Genomic DNA, 17,336 nt, shown 5'->3' with positions numbered 1-17,336 from the left:
CTCCTTAGAAATCACTAATTAAGACTGAAGTATAGTGTCATATCCCAGTCTGTCCCGTGAATTAAATGTGATCTAAAATGATATGAATGGACCTAATTTTGATTGTTTGATAAATGAAAACTGTTGAATACAATGCTTCAGCTACAGTCTTAAATTAAATATAACAACAACATTCATTCAAGTATTTTGTCTATCTGCTAATGGGCGTATCTGTAAGAAATGCAACAACAGTGAATTGTTGTGAGCAAATGGAGCATTTATATCAAAATAAATATCTACCTTCTGCATTAGTATGATACTCACATTTTATTTGATTCCAGACCAATTGAATTCAAGGTTTACACATGATGCCCTGTCTGATGTAGTGAACAATATAAATACCACAGAAAAGGCAACAGCTGCATAATGCAGGCAGGGGATCAATAATGCAATGACATCTGGCATAATCAGGAATAAATGTTGCACACTGGTTGCTTAGCCACTGCTCAGTCATAATGAAAGGTGGAGATTAAGGGTTGGTTCATGGGCTCTTATAGGCTGTATCCCTTCAAAAATCACCTGGCGACATTCAGGTTCTAATATGAGGAGAAATCACAACATTTAAAACAATTTAGTCTATAAACAAAGGTGAGTAAAAGGAAGCTGTTCAAAAATTATGTATGAGAAGGATTTTTACCCCTTCTCTTTTACAGTAGTACTAAAATCATCCACATAGTTAAATTTTGGAACTCTCTGCTACAAAATATAATGATGGCTGCCAACTTGGATCACTTTAAAGGAGGATTAATCACCTCAGTTTTTCCTGGTCCACAGTGCCACAGCTATTCAAAATAAACCAGCTTCAAGTTCTACTGACTGCCATACATTTTCCATGCCCAAATTCAAATTGGTACAAAAGGGATGTGCTCCCCTTCCCAGCATGCCAAACCCTATCAAACAATAGCCTATGTCATGGAGGTTAGGGCTATCAATGGCAGGTGGTCTGGTTAGCTCTGAGAAAGAGGGGGCAGTTGCACTTATGTCCTGCTGGTGGGATTACCATAGGTATCGGGTGACCACTGTATGAACAGAATGTTGGACTAGATTGGCTTTTTCTTTTACCCGTAGTGCCATTTTTAGTTTTTTTTAAAGATGCCCTTATCAGTTTGCACCCCCTGTCAAAAAGCTTTCACTGCTCTTACTTCTCAACAGAAGCAGTGATCAAAGTAGAGTAGGATGCTATCCTACATCTTTATAAGAAAACACTAAACACAACTCCATTTATAATAAATGGATGTAAAGTCCTCCTCCCAAGGTTGCTACACAGAACATAATAGCAATATGGTGAAAAATCACTTGACCTAAGCCATTGTTGTATGTAGAGCTGGGAGAGGCAGGCACTTGGGAAAACAGTTTCCTCTTCCTCCAGCACTTGAAGTTCTTGACCCAGCAGTATTCAGCACCCAAGTGCTTGTGTGCCTCTGACTATCCTGTCTCCATTTTCACAGGTAGCTCTGACTTGGGTAATGCTAGAAGACAGCAACAAGGCTTTGTCACAAGCAGCTGCTCATTTTACATTTTAAAGATTTTTATACAAACATCTTCAAATCAAGGAATCAATTTTTTCATAGCTAAACTACAAGGAACAGTTTCATAGGTGAGTCCTAACTATTTCTTGGCTTCCTTTGAATTGACAAGCATGAGGTTTATGAGCTACAGTACAACCTATCCAGCTGTGGGAAGAGTAGGCATATGTGTCTGTGTGGCTGCTGCCATACTGCAGAATTAATGCATTTTGATACTGCTTTAACTGTCATGGCTCTATCCTATGGAATCCTGTGATTAGTAGTTTGTTGTGGCAGCAGAGCTCTCAGACAGAGGAAACTAAATATCTCACAAAACTACACATCCCAGAATGCTATAGCATTGAGCCATGACATCTAAAGTGGTGTTAAGGTGCATTAATTCTGCAGTGTAGATGCAGCCTGTGACTGCTAACTCATTGTCCTGTCATGACAATAATTAACTGTCTGATTGATTGATTGATTGATTAAAAATATTGCTACCTGAGGATCTCACAGCAGCGTAGAACAGTTTTTTTTAAAAAAGATAATCTTTATTAATTTTTCATTAAAAAATTGACAAATCCCAATGCGTGTAAGTCATCATAACTATATATCCATTGCGAATGCACAAAAAAAAAAAAATTAAAATAAGTTCCATATAACCACTAATAGTTGAACATATCTTATCTACTCTTAATGAACCCTTCATAATTAAACTTCCTTCTGCCTCGGACTTGGAAATTAACAAAGCTTGGAATAAACTAATTCAACTTTGTTACAACGTTTAGTATGCAACACAATTATCTTTATCACTCATCTTTTGTATGTTTGGTCAATTCCCTTAGTTACAAAAATGATAATTTCATGATCTAATTCTATACATTCCTAAGGTAACTTGCATATGACAGCCAAATTTGAGGTCATACAAACCTAAAATTGTATACAACTCTTTACAGTTAAAGGTAAACTCATGGTTACAACTTTTAGCCTTTTCAATTTCCCTTTTCTTTGGACACACTCTTCGGCACCACTTTGTTTCATAGCCCATTTCTTCTTTTAGTTTATGGCTACCAAGGGAGAGAGAGAGGGAGAAGATCATTAAAGCCAAAATTGCTGTATTAATTCTAGAGACTATACAAAATTTATTAACCTTGATTCCTCCCATTTAAACTTCATTGAGTTCTATCTCCAAATTCCATTCTTTTTTCAAAAAATCAGTTATCTTTCTCCAATCTTCCTTCGATCTTTTCCTGCTAAAATTTTTAACATTACAAGAAAGCATATCTAATATTCTGTAATCATTAACTTTTATCAACCAAGTATCTCTTGTGGGAGTTTTATCTGATTTCCATAGCTTAGCGATCTCAACTCTTGCCGCTGTAATCATATAAAGTATTATCCTCCAATACATTTTTTCATCCTCCGGTTTTAGCACTGTTGTCATATTCAAAAGGTAGATTTTAGGGTCTAGCGGAAATTTTATTCCCAATATTTTTTGAATCAATTCATGAATTTCTTTCCAGAAGCCTTGAATAATTTTGCAATTCCACCAGTTTAAACAATATCAACAACCTCAAAAAATTAAATCATTTATATTTTGAAACAAATACATTTAAAACCAGTTAAAACAATTTTAAATACCTTATGTTTAACATAAACTTCTCTACTGCCCATCCTAAGAACTCAAATACAGATATGTGACGTTGCCACTAATTTTCACTTTCTCATTAGATTCTTCCAAGCTGTCACTCACCAATCTTCTAGTACCATATAAAAATAGAGAATGAAACATATTATGTTTGGCTTCATCTGAACATTGTGGAGATATATGAACTAGGCATGTAAATTGAGAGATTATGCTGCTCAGTGTCAAGCTAGTGAAACATTAATTATATCTTTTATTGTACTCTGCTTATCTCTCTCATTCCTTTGAATAAATTCTTCCTAATTTGGCATTCTGAAAATGGGTTGTTTACAAAGAACATATCTGAGATATATCTCATGAACTCAGAAGCTCAGGTTGTATGCCACAAAGCTTGAAGTTGTGTGCTTTGCTATAAAGACACTTGGAGGAAAGCAGGCTTTTTTTCCAGAGGTGACTGAAAGTTCATCTGGCTGTTTCTCTCTCTGCCTCCTTCAGAAAGGTCCCAGATGTGGGGATGCTTCTCTGCATCTCGCTAGTTAAGGAATATTTGTAGATCGGCAATAAAAGTTTAAAAATGGATGCTGTATGGCATGAGACAAGGTTTCATCTAAACAGAAGATGCTCCTTGATAGGCCTGTTTCATTGAAAATAATGAAAATGGGATGACATGGTATCCCACCCCATCTTAAGCAGTATTTTCCATGGTGATCTTTGATAACTATTTGGAAGTGTATATGTGGGTTTACAGACTATATGCCCCCAGATTAGGGTTGCCATAAGTCCGGACCTCCAAAACGGGAAAAATGTAGGACAACATTTTAAAATGTACGACACACTTTTTTAAAATGGAGGACACACGAAAAAATTGATGATTTTTAAAAAAAGTTACTATAAATGCATATTTCTTAGGCATGATCAAAATGGAAGACATTTGGGCATTATTCCTAGACAGATGACAGAAATGTTCTTCCTTTTCTGGCCAACCCCCCCTCCCCTATTCCAAAACACACACAAAGCACATTTGGGCATTTGCAAACTGACTCCCCCGCTTGCCCCCCTATGCCCCCGCTTCCTTGCCGCTTGCCTCTGCTTGCCCCCCCCATGCACCCGCTTCCTCGCCGCTTGCCTCCGCTTGACGTTCCCTGCCCCCGGTTGCTCGCCGCTGCCCTCTGACCGCCGGCCCGCAGGGAGTAAACAGAGGAGAGCTCCTCCTCTTTAAGATGGCCGGCCAATGGGGGCAGAGAGCTGGAACGGCCCCGCCCCCTGCCAGGAGTCACAGACTCCTGAAGCAGGGGGCGGGCTGTTCCCCTATTGGCCAGCCCAGCCAGCCAGCCAGCCAAACAGAGGAGCTCCAGGCTCCCACCAAGCCCTGCGCGCGCCCGCGCAGAAGTCTTTGGGCTCGCGGGCTTGCGGCGCATGCCGCGGCGGTGGCCGCAAGAATAGTACAGCTACATTGGTGCCGGTGGCGGCAGTGGCGGCAAGGAAGAGCGGCCGCAAGTAAGAGCGGCTAAAGGCACCGCCATGGCGGCACCCTAACAAAACCGGGGGGGGGGGGGGGCGCTGGGACAGACCCAAAACCGGACCGGGACCGTGCAGAATGGTCCAAAAGCGGGAATGTCCCGCTCCCCCCGGGACATGGCAACCCTACCCCAGATATCCCAGACTAACAGCTCTAGGAAGGCTAGTTGGTTCTGAAAAAAATGGGAGATAAAGCACAGCAATGTCTGAAGGGCCATGCTGTGCTTACTAGTTCACTACATTATTTGCCGATGTTGTTGTTATGTGCCTTTAAGTTGACTCTGATCTATGCAATTCTATTATAGGGCTTTCTTGGCAAGATTTATTCAGAGGCTGCTTGCTGTTGCCTTCCTTTTAGCCTGAGAGTTTATGACATGCCCAAGGTCACTCAATGGCTTCCATGGCTGAATGGGGACCTGAACCTTGCTCTCCTAGATTCCTAGTCCAATATTTGCAAGGAAATACATAAATGCTGAATGGGTCACATGCATTCTACTTCCTTTTCTTACTTGGAATATTGTCCCCAAGATGGGATTTGTGGGAAGGTGAACCAGAAGATCAGGGAGGGAGGAGCCATTCCATGTGGTATAAAGGCTCCATGCCACATAAATTAAACTCAGGCCTTGAATAGTGCCCAGAAACACACTAACAGTGAGCAAAAGGCACTGGAGTTGAATGTACTCACATCATAAGGCTACAAGCTGCAACATTCTAACAAAGTCAGATCTACAACCCCTTGCAATAATCAGTCCTTATATTATAAAGGTACAGAAGGTAGGCGCATGTGTATTGGTTATTTCAAAATAGAAAAAATATGTCCATTACAACAAGAAATAGTAGCAGCAGTAGTTATTTACAAGTTTTATAGATACTCCTTTCTCATGCTATCATACACTCACTACCTCGATTTTTAAAACTAAAATGTGAGATATTAAAGGCATTCAGACAAACCATTGTGGATCTACAGTTGCTATTTATACCTATTTTGGTTAGGATATGCACATGTCTTTAATGAAAGAACATACTTTCTCCTGTATTCTTGATGAAATTTCAAATCTATGTTTAAGGTTATAGCACCAATACCTTGGGATTAACTATCCAAAAATGAGGCTGTATGTGAAGGAGTGGGTATTACCAATTGCTGACAGTGCTCTGCTGGGAAAGAGGACAGAGCACAATTGAATACTCAGTCATTTGAAAGAACCTTCATATTAAATTTTACCTTTTGTGCATTTCTTTGGTAGTTAAATAGCAGCATTATACATCTCACAGCTTGATGCATTACTTTATGCTTTATTCCTTATGTTTTCCAAGGTACAACATCAGTGCCCCAAAAAGCATTAAAAAGATGAATATGAAAGGCATTTCACAGTATCCAGAGCTTCATGTAGAACATTTGATGCAACACTGACAAAAATTACTACTTGATCAGTGCAGTGTGATAGAAATCAGAGATCTGAAATATCAGATGAAACAGTTTTAGATTGAAAAATGTAAGTTGTGTTTAGTCTGTGTCTGGGACTTAAAAGACACAAGTTAAATTCCCATCTTCAGTGAAGATTTCCCTTGTGACTTGAAATAAATCATCTAGTGTCTTTTTGTAAAATCCTTATCCACTGAAGTCAGTAAAATGCATTGCTTTTTCATTAACTTCAGCATGCCATTAATGGTCCATCCTGAAATCAGAAACAGACTATCAGCGTGTACTATCTGACACTATTGGGGTTATATCACCTCCATGCAACACAGATCTTTTCAGCTTCTAACATTTGAGGATATTTCTGTACACCTGATTGTAACTAAGCAAGCTACATTCTGTAATCCCATAAAAATATATATGTTGATGTGCAAGAACAAGGCAGAGGTGTCTGGGATGGGGAGGATCAAGGCAAGAGCCAGCACTATTATACTGTGTAGAAAAAGGGGTGGGGGAGGAATGACCAAACAGCAACAGAATGAAGAATCAAGGACTTATATAGCAATGAGCTGCTGTAGCCAGATCTCTCTCCTACTCTGTTTCTCAAATCAGCCCTTTAAAGCTAGAGGTGGGACACCCATTAGGTTTTATCTGTCTTTGGATGACCAGATGATTGTCAAAAAAGTACACTGCTGTGATGCTAGCCCTTTGCCAAGAAATGTAAACATAGTATGCAAATACAAAGCTGGAGTATGACATATTCAGGGAAGTGGTTTGTTTCAATATTGTTTTAAAATGCTTATATTTCAAAGTGTCAGGAAAACCATGCAAGCATTCTAATAAAATTAGTTCTCTAAAGGAGGACTAATTAGAGAACTTTTAATGACACTTTCCCATATTCTGTCATTATATCAGATGAGCAGAACATAGCAGCTAATTATTAAAAAATGAGCCAGAGAACATAAACATGTTATAATTGCAGAGTACAACAAATGCAATTTCTAATCCATTCTCAGCATAAGTGGAGAAAAAAACATTTACAGCTAATTACAATCAATATGCATTGCTAACAAGGCCAAATCCAGCAGATCTAATGTTTTATTGTGTGAAATTAAAGCCAATAATAATCAACATTAATGTTGCTTTTGAAACACTGAAAGTATCACACGACTGTGGTTTGCAGAATGTTGCATACATTCTCAGTATAACAAAAAGGTTAACCAATTGTCTTTGACTTTGTTGTTATTCTGAGGAAAGCTTGCATGACTGGCAAACAGCCCACTCCTAAGGCATATTCCTCAGGAGGATATGAACAAAGATTTTAAAAAGTTTAAGAGGCACTTGTTGACAACTTAATTTGTAGCAAACTTCCCAAGAAGAGGTTTCATATACACACCTTTTTGCCACAAACTTATTCTACCTCAAAAAAATGTTTTTATAACCTTCTACATCTTATTTTTGTTATATGTAAGCATGTGTTGAGATAACTTTATTTCAAACATCTGTACCCCACTCTTTAGTTAAAAAAGGCTCCCTAAGCAGCTTATGCAAGATCAATAGACACTATCACAAAGAATCATTACAATGTAAAAGGTGATTCATAACTAATGTCTCTGAATCTTATACAGTACAAGACTAGATTCAGACATGTTACTTATGAATCACCTTTTACACTGTAATGATTCTTTGTGATTGTGTCTATTGATCTTACACAAGCTGCTTAAGGAGCCTTTTGGTATTCGTCAGTAAACGTTTTTTTAAAAAATCATTATACTACATTTGATTTTATTTTTATACCAAAGTCAAATCAAATGTACAATGATTTTTTAGAAAAACTTTTTATGACCAAAAAAAAAAAAAAATAGGGAATCTTAAATATTTTAACACCATTCAAAACGTTATACCTTGCCATAGTGCTTCCAGCATACCTACCACTGGATTTTTGCCTGAAGTTGCTGAAGCTAGTTTCTGCATCTAATGCTTCATCCTGTTTCTTTTGCTATCAAGCAGAATAATCCTTCCTGGTTAAATCCTTCCAGGGAGGTGATGCAGTGAAGACACTACTAGAATCTATAATTAATGCATCTTTTAGGGAAGGTAAATTTTCATACCAACTAAAACAAGCGGTGGTCAAACCGCTTTTGAAAAAACCCTCCCTAGATCCCCTGGTAAGAAATATTTACAGACCGGTCTCCCTTTTACCATTCTTGGGCAAGGTGATTGAGAGGGCAGTCTCTTTCCAGCTCCAAGTTGTCTTGGAGGAAGCTGATTATCTGGACCAATTTTAAACTGGCTTTAGGGCGGGATATGGAGTTGAGACTGCCTTGGTTGCCTTAGTTGATGATCTCTGTCTGGGCATTGACAGGGGAAGTGTGACCCTGTGGTGCTCTTGGACATCTCAGTGGCCTTCGATACCATAGACCACGGTATACTTCTGGAACGCCTGTGGGAGTTAGTTATTGGAGACACTGCACTCCAGTGGCTCCATTCCTACCTCTCAGGCAGATTCCAGATGGTGATACTGGGAGACAGCTGCTCTTCTAAAAGTGAGCTGACATCTGGTGTCCCTCAGGGTGCCATCCTGTCCCCCATGCTGTTTAACATTTACATTAAGCCGTTGGGCGAGATCATCTGGAGACATGGGGAGCGGTGTTATCAGTACACTGGTGTCATCCAAATTTATTTATGTCTCCGACTGCTGCAGTGACTAAGGATGGCATCTCTCCTCTGGATGCCTGCCTTGAGTCGGTAATGGACTGGATGAGGGAAAACAAACTCAAGCTGAATCCAGAGGAGGTACTTGCGATAGCTGCCTCAAGTCCGGGGATGGAATTTGCCAACCAGTCCTGGACAGAGTCACACTTCCCCTAAAGGATGAAGTTCGCAGTTTGGGAGTACTCCTGGACTCGTCACTATAACTGTCATATCAAGTGGATGTGACGGCCAGGAGTGCTTGGTACCAATTTCAGTTGATACACCAACTGCGCCTCTACCTGGAACAAAAGGACCTAGAAGCAGTGGTACATGCACTGGTAATCTCTTGTCTTGATTTCTGTAATGCGCTCTACATGGGGCTACCCTTGTATCAAGTTCAGAAACTTCAACTGCTTCAAAATCTGGAAGCCAGATTGGTCACCCGTTTGTCCAGGTTTGACCATATAACACCTGTCCTAAAATCTCTTCACTGGCTGCCAATTAGTTTCCGGGCACAATACAAGGTGTTGGTTATTACCTTTAAAGCCCTACATGGCTTGGGCCTGAGTTACTTGTGGGAACGCCTCTCCCTACATAATCTGCCCCGCACTCTCACAATAACTGGGAAGAATGTGTTAGAACATTAATCAACTAGGCTCATATCGACTGCCCAGAGAGCCTTCACAGCAGCTGCTCTGAAATTGTGGAATGGTCTTCCGGAAGAGATCCGTCTTATTACCTCCTTGGAAGCGTTTAAGAGGGCCCACCTGACCTTATGTAAGAGATACCTTCAGACCATTCTATGAATCTATTGCATTACCACTTGACAATGAGTTAGCTTCTAAGATTAAATCTAATTTTATTGATGTATTTTTATATGTATTTTATTACTGATGTATGTGTTTTTGTGGATTGTAATCCCACCTCAATCCATCTGGGAGAGGCAGGAAAATATAAATATAAATATATTATTATTATTATTATTATTATTATTATTATTAAATACAATAACAAATACTCAGTGGCATGCCCATTAGGTGCTACTTTTTTTAACTGAAGCAAAACAAGATCTGTATCACATTGAAAACATTTTATCCCAAAGCTCCAGCAAGTACTACTAGTACTGTAAGTATTTTTACAGCATATGCTTACAAATATCTGTCAATTAGTACTGCAAACCACAAATCAATCAGAACCTCTGAAAATAATTTACAACAGTTTGGTGAGAAAAAGAAAAAATATCATTTGAGAACAGGTTTATTTTCTATCAAAATTAAAATTAATTATCCACATATTATAGGCTAATACTGCAACATTATATGTGACTATGTGAAAGTCAGTCCTTCTTAACTCATTGGGGTTATTCCTGAATAGATATGCATGTAATTGCATTGTTCGAATATAGAAGAATTATTCATGGGAAAAATACAGAGTCTCAGCAGATCCACAGGATAACATCATCATACAGGCACAGACTTCATCATCTAGGCACAACTGGAGAAAGGTTATGGATCTCACTGTGGATGAAATAACAGAAAAGGACTTTCCAGGTTACATTTGTTTCCTTTCCTCCTATCTGCCCCAAGCAATGAAGAGATGAAGTAATTAATTTCACCATACTTACTTCACTGTCAGAATAATCAGTTCACCGTATTTAGGAGCTGGAAAGAATCTGAGGAGTCATATAGTCAAATTCCCTGTTCAGTGCAAGAAATACAACTACAGTGGCCCTTGATACCTGCTAGGGTTTGGTTCTAGGAGCCCCCCATGGATACCAAAATTCATGGATGTTCAAGTCCTATTGAATACAATGGGTAGTAAAATGGTGACCTTTATATAAAATGGCAAAATCAAGGTTTGTTTTTTGGAATCTATATTTTTTTGTATATTTTCAAGCTGTGAATATCTGGATCCATGGATAAAGAATCTGTACATATGGTGGGCAGACTGTACAACATCTTCAGATGAGGCTGTCATGCTACTTAAATGCTTCACAGAAGTCGAGTCCCTTTCAAGATAGTCTTTACTACTGTCTGACAGCTCTTTCTATTAAGAAGTTTAACATAAAGATTGACCAAAATTTGTTTAGTCAAATTTGCTTCCTTGGGATTTCCATCCTTTAGGTTCAGTCCTGCCCACTGGCCTGCTCCACCTTCTCTGTTAGGGGTGGACAACTTGTCCAACATTGGACTGCAACTTTCAACAATCCTAAACAGCACAGACAAGACTCAGGAGTGTTTAGGCTTGCTCTCGATCAGCATCCATACAGTCATGCTGTATCCACCCCATTCTACACTTGGATATGTGCAGACAGCTGTCATGTCTCCCATAATATTATTTTTTTCCAGAAGATATAGCCAGTTCTTTCAGGAGTTACCCATAAATGTTTGGTTTTAGACTGCTTACCATCTTACTTCATATTCTCCAAAGCTCTCATTCAATTCTGCTTCTGTGCAGCTAATTACATAGAACTGGGGGGTTCATGGATGAAGATATGAAGTGTGACTTATGCCTATGCCTACATCATCATCTTAATTAAATCCTACTATCATCATCATCATAATCACCACCACCACCTTAATTTATATCATGGTTTTGGTTTCCACAAAACTAGGGGTCAAGGGGGATTACAAATTAATATTTGAAAACAGCTATCAGGTCTCTCCTTATTCACTTCTCCTTCTTGTCCTTGTTGCATTTCTCCAGAAAACCCAACAACTAATGAAATATTGCTCGGACATAATAAAAAAGTATCAGGCTAAAACTGACAGTGGCTCTTCAAGATCTCAACCAGAAATGATGAATAATCACATTCATGAATGTTAATTTAAAAATACTTACAGGTAAAATGTCAGTACAAACACTACCAGGAAGGAGCTTTCTCCCTGATAATAATAGCTTTTTAACTTTCTAGGAGATAATGAAACATTAAAAAATGTCATCCCCTACTGTAAGTAAAATAGCTTTCTCTCCTACCTTCTCTGGATTCACCTACATGTGCAAATAACTCAGGACTGGTCAGACAGGTAGGGGAAAGGAATACATGCAGTAAGGAGCTTTAAACATTGATTGCTTCAGATTGAATGGTCGTTGCAAAGGATGAACACAGAAGCAGAACAGTTTGGCTGGGGGGGGGGATTTTCAGGAAACAGATCCATCTACACCACAAAGTTATAGTGATATTAATCCACTTGAACTGCCATGGTTCCATCTTAAGATAACTTGGGGTTTGTAGTTTGGTGAGGCAATAGAGCACTCTGGCTGAGAAATCAAAATGCCCCTTCCTAAACTGCAAATCCCAGCCTGACTGGCCTGGACAGACTATTTGCCCATCTAGTTTAGGATTGTTCATAGCACCATCCACTAACTCTCCAAAGTCTGATGGAGAAAGCTTTTATATCATCTGCTACCTGTTTCTTCTTTGACATGGAGAGCATACAAAGCTTGACTTCCAGCACTGAGACAGCATCATGTTTGCTGTAATAGAAGACAACAGAAAAGGATGTCAATAGTTTAGATCCCTGCCTTGGAAAAATTCTGTGTGGCATTCTGCATGAGTGGTCCTCATTTGATATCTGAAGAACTACAAGTTGGCCAAAGTGCAGTGTAAAACTGCAACTCCCAGCACTCCCTAGCATTGGCTATCCTGCTTGGGGCTGCTACAGACTGACATATGGAAAGCCACAATTTCCATCCATGGTTTAGAGTGAAAAAGAAAAGGGCCCGCAACCGATTTTGTTAGCACAGTGTAAATCTCCAATTTACACATGCAGACCATTGCAAGTTTATGATATTCCAGACAACACATAAAGACCAATTTTGAAGTTCTTCTTAAATCAGAGGTGGGAAATGTGTGGCTTTCCATGTTGTTGTACTACAGTTCCCAGAATTCCTCAGTTTTAGCTATACTGACTAAAATTGCTAGGAGTTGCAGTCTGACATATGGAAGGCAACAAATTTTCCACCGCTGCCATACTCTCTCTCACACACATCTATCTATCTATCTATCTATCTATCTATCTATCTATCTCTAATACATGTATGTATGTGCAAGTTGAGTCTCTCTTAATCTGGAATCCCAACATGTTTTTGCATAGGTGGCTGAGATAGTGGCACCTTTGTTTTCTGATGGTTCATTGTACACATTGTTTGATGCACAAAATTATTTAAAAATGTAGTATGCTTCTGAGCAGAGCAGGCCCAAAATCTTCATTGAAGCTAAAATGAGTATGCTGAGGTTGTCACATTTTGGCCATATTAGGGGAAGAAAATACTCACTAGAAAAGACTATAATGCTTGGTGGAGTGGAGGGCAATAAGAAAAGAGAAAGTCCACACACCAGATGGATAGACTTAATCAGAGAAGCCATAGCAATGAATCTGCAGGGACTGAGCAGAGCAGGGAGGTTGAGGACAGTGTGAACTTGTAGGTCTCCCATACATAAGGTTGCTATGGGTTGAGGTCAACTTGAAGGCAATTAACAACAAAAAATAAAATCACCATCAGGCTATGTGTATAAGGTATATATGAAATATACATGAATTTTGTATTTAAACTTGGGTCCCATGTCCAAATTATCACATTATGAACGTATACGTAAATACAGCATAGGTATTCTAAAATCTAAAAAAATTCTGAAACCCAAAATAACTCTGGTCTCATGCATTTCCAGTAGGGGAGACTCAACTTATATGTATGTGTATGTGTGTTTGTGTGTGTATAGTGCATATATGTATATGCAGATACAGTATATATATATACACACACACACACACACACACCAGTGGCTAGCATGGTGTAGTAGTGTGTAGAGCACTGGATCCTGGCTAACTACATAAAACCCACTGAGTGACCACGGACAAGTTACACTCTCTCAGCCTCAGAGGATGGCAATGGCAAATTCCCTCTGAAGAAACTTCCCAAGAAAACCCTGTGATGAATTCACCATAAGTTGGAAACTACTTGAAGCCACATAGCGATATATATATATACACACACACACACACGTGTGTGTTTGTGAGTATTTCTCTCTATATATGTCAATTAAAAGTGATCCTGGCAATGATTCCCAAACTCTAGCCTTCCAGCTATTTTGGACTCCAGCTTCCAGAATCCCAGACTATTGGTCAAGATGGCTGTGGGAGTGACTGTGTGTATAACAAAGATTGTAGCCCAGCCCTTTCCCTGCTGGTGTGTCCGTTTCCTTTTCGTGTTGAATTTCTGCACTCCACAGGGAGGAAAAAAGTCTGTACGTTTGGCTACAAGTGAGGGTCTCGGACCTCCTTCAGGACGTCCTAACACCCAAGATCTCCCATTTTCACTGGGATTTGCTCCTGAGTTAGTGAAGGGGCACTGAACCCTGTCCAAAACAAACAGGGTGCTCTGGCATCTCTATTCTGGGAAGGAAGGAGAACGCCCCTCACTCAGGGTGACCAGATGTCCAAACCACAAAGGAGGACAAAGCACCGCAAAATGCAGGACATTCAAGAAAAATAGAGGGCATGGCCAAATAAGAGCTAAAAACACTCCTGTATATGCAAATCCATGCTTCTTAGTCATGCTCAGAATGGAGGGCATTTTAGAATTCCTCCTGGACAGGCGGCTGAAAATGGAGGCCAGGTCCTGGAAAAGGAAAGAGAGAAAAAGGCACATGGGTGACTTGCATCTTTTTGCCCAGTTCAGAATTAAGGGGACAAAGACTGTTTTGAAAACAAAGGAGACTCCTCTTACTGAAGTGACTAAGTATCCAAGTACTACAAGGAAAGGAAAAAGGGGTGAAGGGCTGGGAGGGGCCCAGTGTTATGTGTGGGTAAGAAAAGAGGGGGCATTCATGATTCATATCAAAATCCATAATTTTGGCCCCCAAATCTGCCCTCGACTTATATATGAGGTCGATTTATAGTTGAGTATATAGATACACATACCATATAAAAACTATAAACAAACACAATGATCTAACATAATGCATAAATAAAAGAGTCAATGTGGTGCAGTGGCTTGAGCACTGGGCTATGACTCTGGAGACCAGGATTCAAATCCCAGCTGGACCATGGAAACCTATGGTCTCCATAAGTCAGAAACTACTTGAAGGTACTGTACATAACAACAGCAACAACATACAGGGACGTAGCCAAGGGGGGGGGTTCTTGGGGTCCGGACGCCCCCTTCCATTAGAAAAATGAATGGTGTGTGCTGCTGCGCCACCGCACCCAAGCCCCAATATAATGGTGGCACTTAGTCTGGACCCCCCCTTCCTAAAATCCTGGCTACGTCCCTGCAACATATATATATACATATATGTATGTGCGCGTATATGTGTATATATATATATATAGTTGCTGTTGTTACATATGTTGTTTCATATATATACATATATATATATATATATATATATATATATATATAGACACACACCATACAAAAACTACAGACACAACAATCTAACATAATACATATATAAAAGAGCCAATGTGTTGTAGTCATTTGAGTGCTGGACTATGACTCTGCAGACCAGGGTTCGAATCCCAGCTGGGGCATGGAGACCTATGACCTCCATAAGTCAGAAAGTACTTGAAGGTATATAACAACAGCAACATATATATGTGTGTGTGTGTGTGTGTGTGTATATATATATATACACACACACACACACACTAGGGTTAGGGGCACAAGACCCACGTGAATATGAAAAAAACGCAAATAACAAAAACGCCATGATTTTTACCTGAGAGGACACTCTCTGGGAACCTCTAGGTCCTCCAGTGTAACTCTGTGGCCAACGTCCCACAGACACCGACCATAGAACTGCATTGGAGGAGCTACAATGGCCTAGAAGTCTATTCTCTCTAGGAATCTCTAGGCCTTTTGGTGCAATCTTTAGTTAAAGTTGACCATAGAGTTGCAGCGGAGGACCTAGATATCCCTAGAGAGGACATATGAATCAAATCAGTGAATAATCAAATCTGCAAATGCCAAAGTTGCAAATACAGAATGATGAGTGTGTGTATGTGTGTGTGTATATATATTGTTGCTGTTGTTATATATGTTGTTTTATATATTGAGAGACACACACACACACACCATACAAAAACTACCAACAAACACACCAGTCCAACAAAACATAACACACCTATAAAAGAGCCAATGTGTTGTAGTCCTTTGAGTGCGTCTGGACTATGACTCTGGAGGCCAGGGTTCAAATCCCATCTGGGGCATGCAGCCTCCTGAGAGAGAAAGGCAAGGAGGAGGGCCAGCCTCTAACTCTGAACCACCAACAATCTTGCCGAGGAGGAAGCCCCATGGCGGGGAGGTGAGGAGAGAGAGGGGGCCTGGCGGGTGAAGGAGGAGGAGGAGAGAGAAGGGAGCCTGGCGGAGGAGGCGGAGCCGGCTCTTTAGCCCGGCCGGCCTGGACTCCGCCGCCTGCCTCAGCAGCAGCCACAGCATCGAGAGCAAGCAAGAGAAGTCCCGGTGAGTGGGCGAAGTCAGGCTTTGGGGGGAAGGAGGGGGAATCCCAGGCCTCCTCAGTGGGCTTCGGGGAGCTAGGCCTCAAAAAAGCCCCGGCCTCGCGTAGCGGCCCCTTCCGCCCTGCCCTGCCTCAACCCCGGCTCTCTCTCTCTCCCTCGCTTTTGTTCCTGTTTCTTTGCAAGGCCTTTGGAGGGAGACGGTGCTAAGGGCATATCGTGCCTGGGTCCCTCTCTTTATTGCTCCCTGCCCCCAAATAGTGCCCTATTAATAATTTGTGGGTGGAGGAGGATTGGTTTCAGAGTCCATGAATGTTAGCTCTTTCCCTCCTTTCTTTAGTTTCTTCTTTTAGGGGATCGGGGGTCCTCTTTCACTGCAAAGGAGGACGGGGCACCACAAAATGGAGGACCCCCCGAGGAAAGACACATCTACTCATAGATATGTAATAAAGCCATGCTTTCTTAGCCCTGCTCAAAATGGAGGACCTTTTTGGAATTTTCTCCCTCCCTTTTCCTGGGAAGAAGGGATGGAAATGGAGGACACGTCCTGGAAAAGGAGGACGTGCCTGGCTCCTAAACTTGTTTGCTTTGGAACAGACATCCCAAATCTGCCCCTTCCCCCCATATATTTATTATGGGCAAGGCTGAAATGGGGGGTGTTGTTTCTAGCTGCTCTGTGTAGCCTTTCAAGGAGGAGGAAGAAGAAGAATTAAAATGCTGGGAAACAGGAGCTGGGGGGGCCCTGAAAGAGGCTCTCTTTCCAGGCTGTAGTAAACCCAGATCAACCCCCCCCCCCTTTTCCTGTTCGCAAAGTGGAGTAAGGAATGAAGGCTGGACAGTTGGTTTTCCCTTTAGTTAGGCCTCCTCCTCTAACAACCGGACTGAACCCTGTGATATTCCTGATGTAAACACTCATTAACAATAGAGCACATCATTCTGACATCCACCTCCATCTTGAAAAGTGTTTTCTGACTGCTTAGTTAGTTGAGTAGCTGGTGGCTCTCAAGGTGTAGCAGAGTAAGAACAGCTCTTATCAGTTGTAAAGCTGCCTTGTGTGG

The 17,336-nt window shown here is 40.7% G+C and overlaps 1 protein-coding gene and 1 long non-coding RNA gene across 4 annotated transcripts in view; one reads left to right on the top strand and one right to left on the bottom strand.

The window, feature by feature from the left end:
* Positions 1–300: 300 nt before the first annotated feature.
* Positions 301–16,086, bottom strand: LOC121928555. Its single transcript, XR_006103520.1, has 6 exons — positions 15,948–16,086; positions 12,229–12,295; positions 3,186–3,304; positions 2,475–2,611; positions 1,341–1,508; positions 301–575 (listed from the first exon to the last, which is right to left on the bottom strand). It is a non-coding gene; the product is annotated as an uncharacterized LOC121928555 (long non-coding RNA).
* The window catches only part of SOCS6 (suppressor of cytokine signaling 6), a 27,184-nt gene continuing 25,874 nt past the window's right edge, over positions 16,027–17,336 (top strand). Inside the window, exon 1 of one of the 3 annotated variants that reach the window (XM_042463429.1) lies at positions 16,027–16,127. The gene's annotated coding sequence lies outside the window, so the exon portion shown is untranslated. Of the gene's footprint in view, positions 16,128–16,153; positions 16,286–17,336 lie in introns of those variants that run through there. The other 2 variants (XM_042463428.1, XR_006103519.1) reach the window with 2 other exon arrangements.

Source organism: Sceloporus undulatus, chromosome 4 (assembly GCF_019175285.1).
Source record: "Sceloporus undulatus isolate JIND9_A2432 ecotype Alabama chromosome 4, SceUnd_v1.1, whole genome shotgun sequence".
Taxonomy (NCBI): domain Eukaryota; kingdom Metazoa; phylum Chordata; class Lepidosauria; order Squamata; family Phrynosomatidae; genus Sceloporus; species Sceloporus undulatus.
Note: the sequence above shows the minus strand (reverse complement) of the source record. Positions and strands in the feature narration are given on the sequence as shown.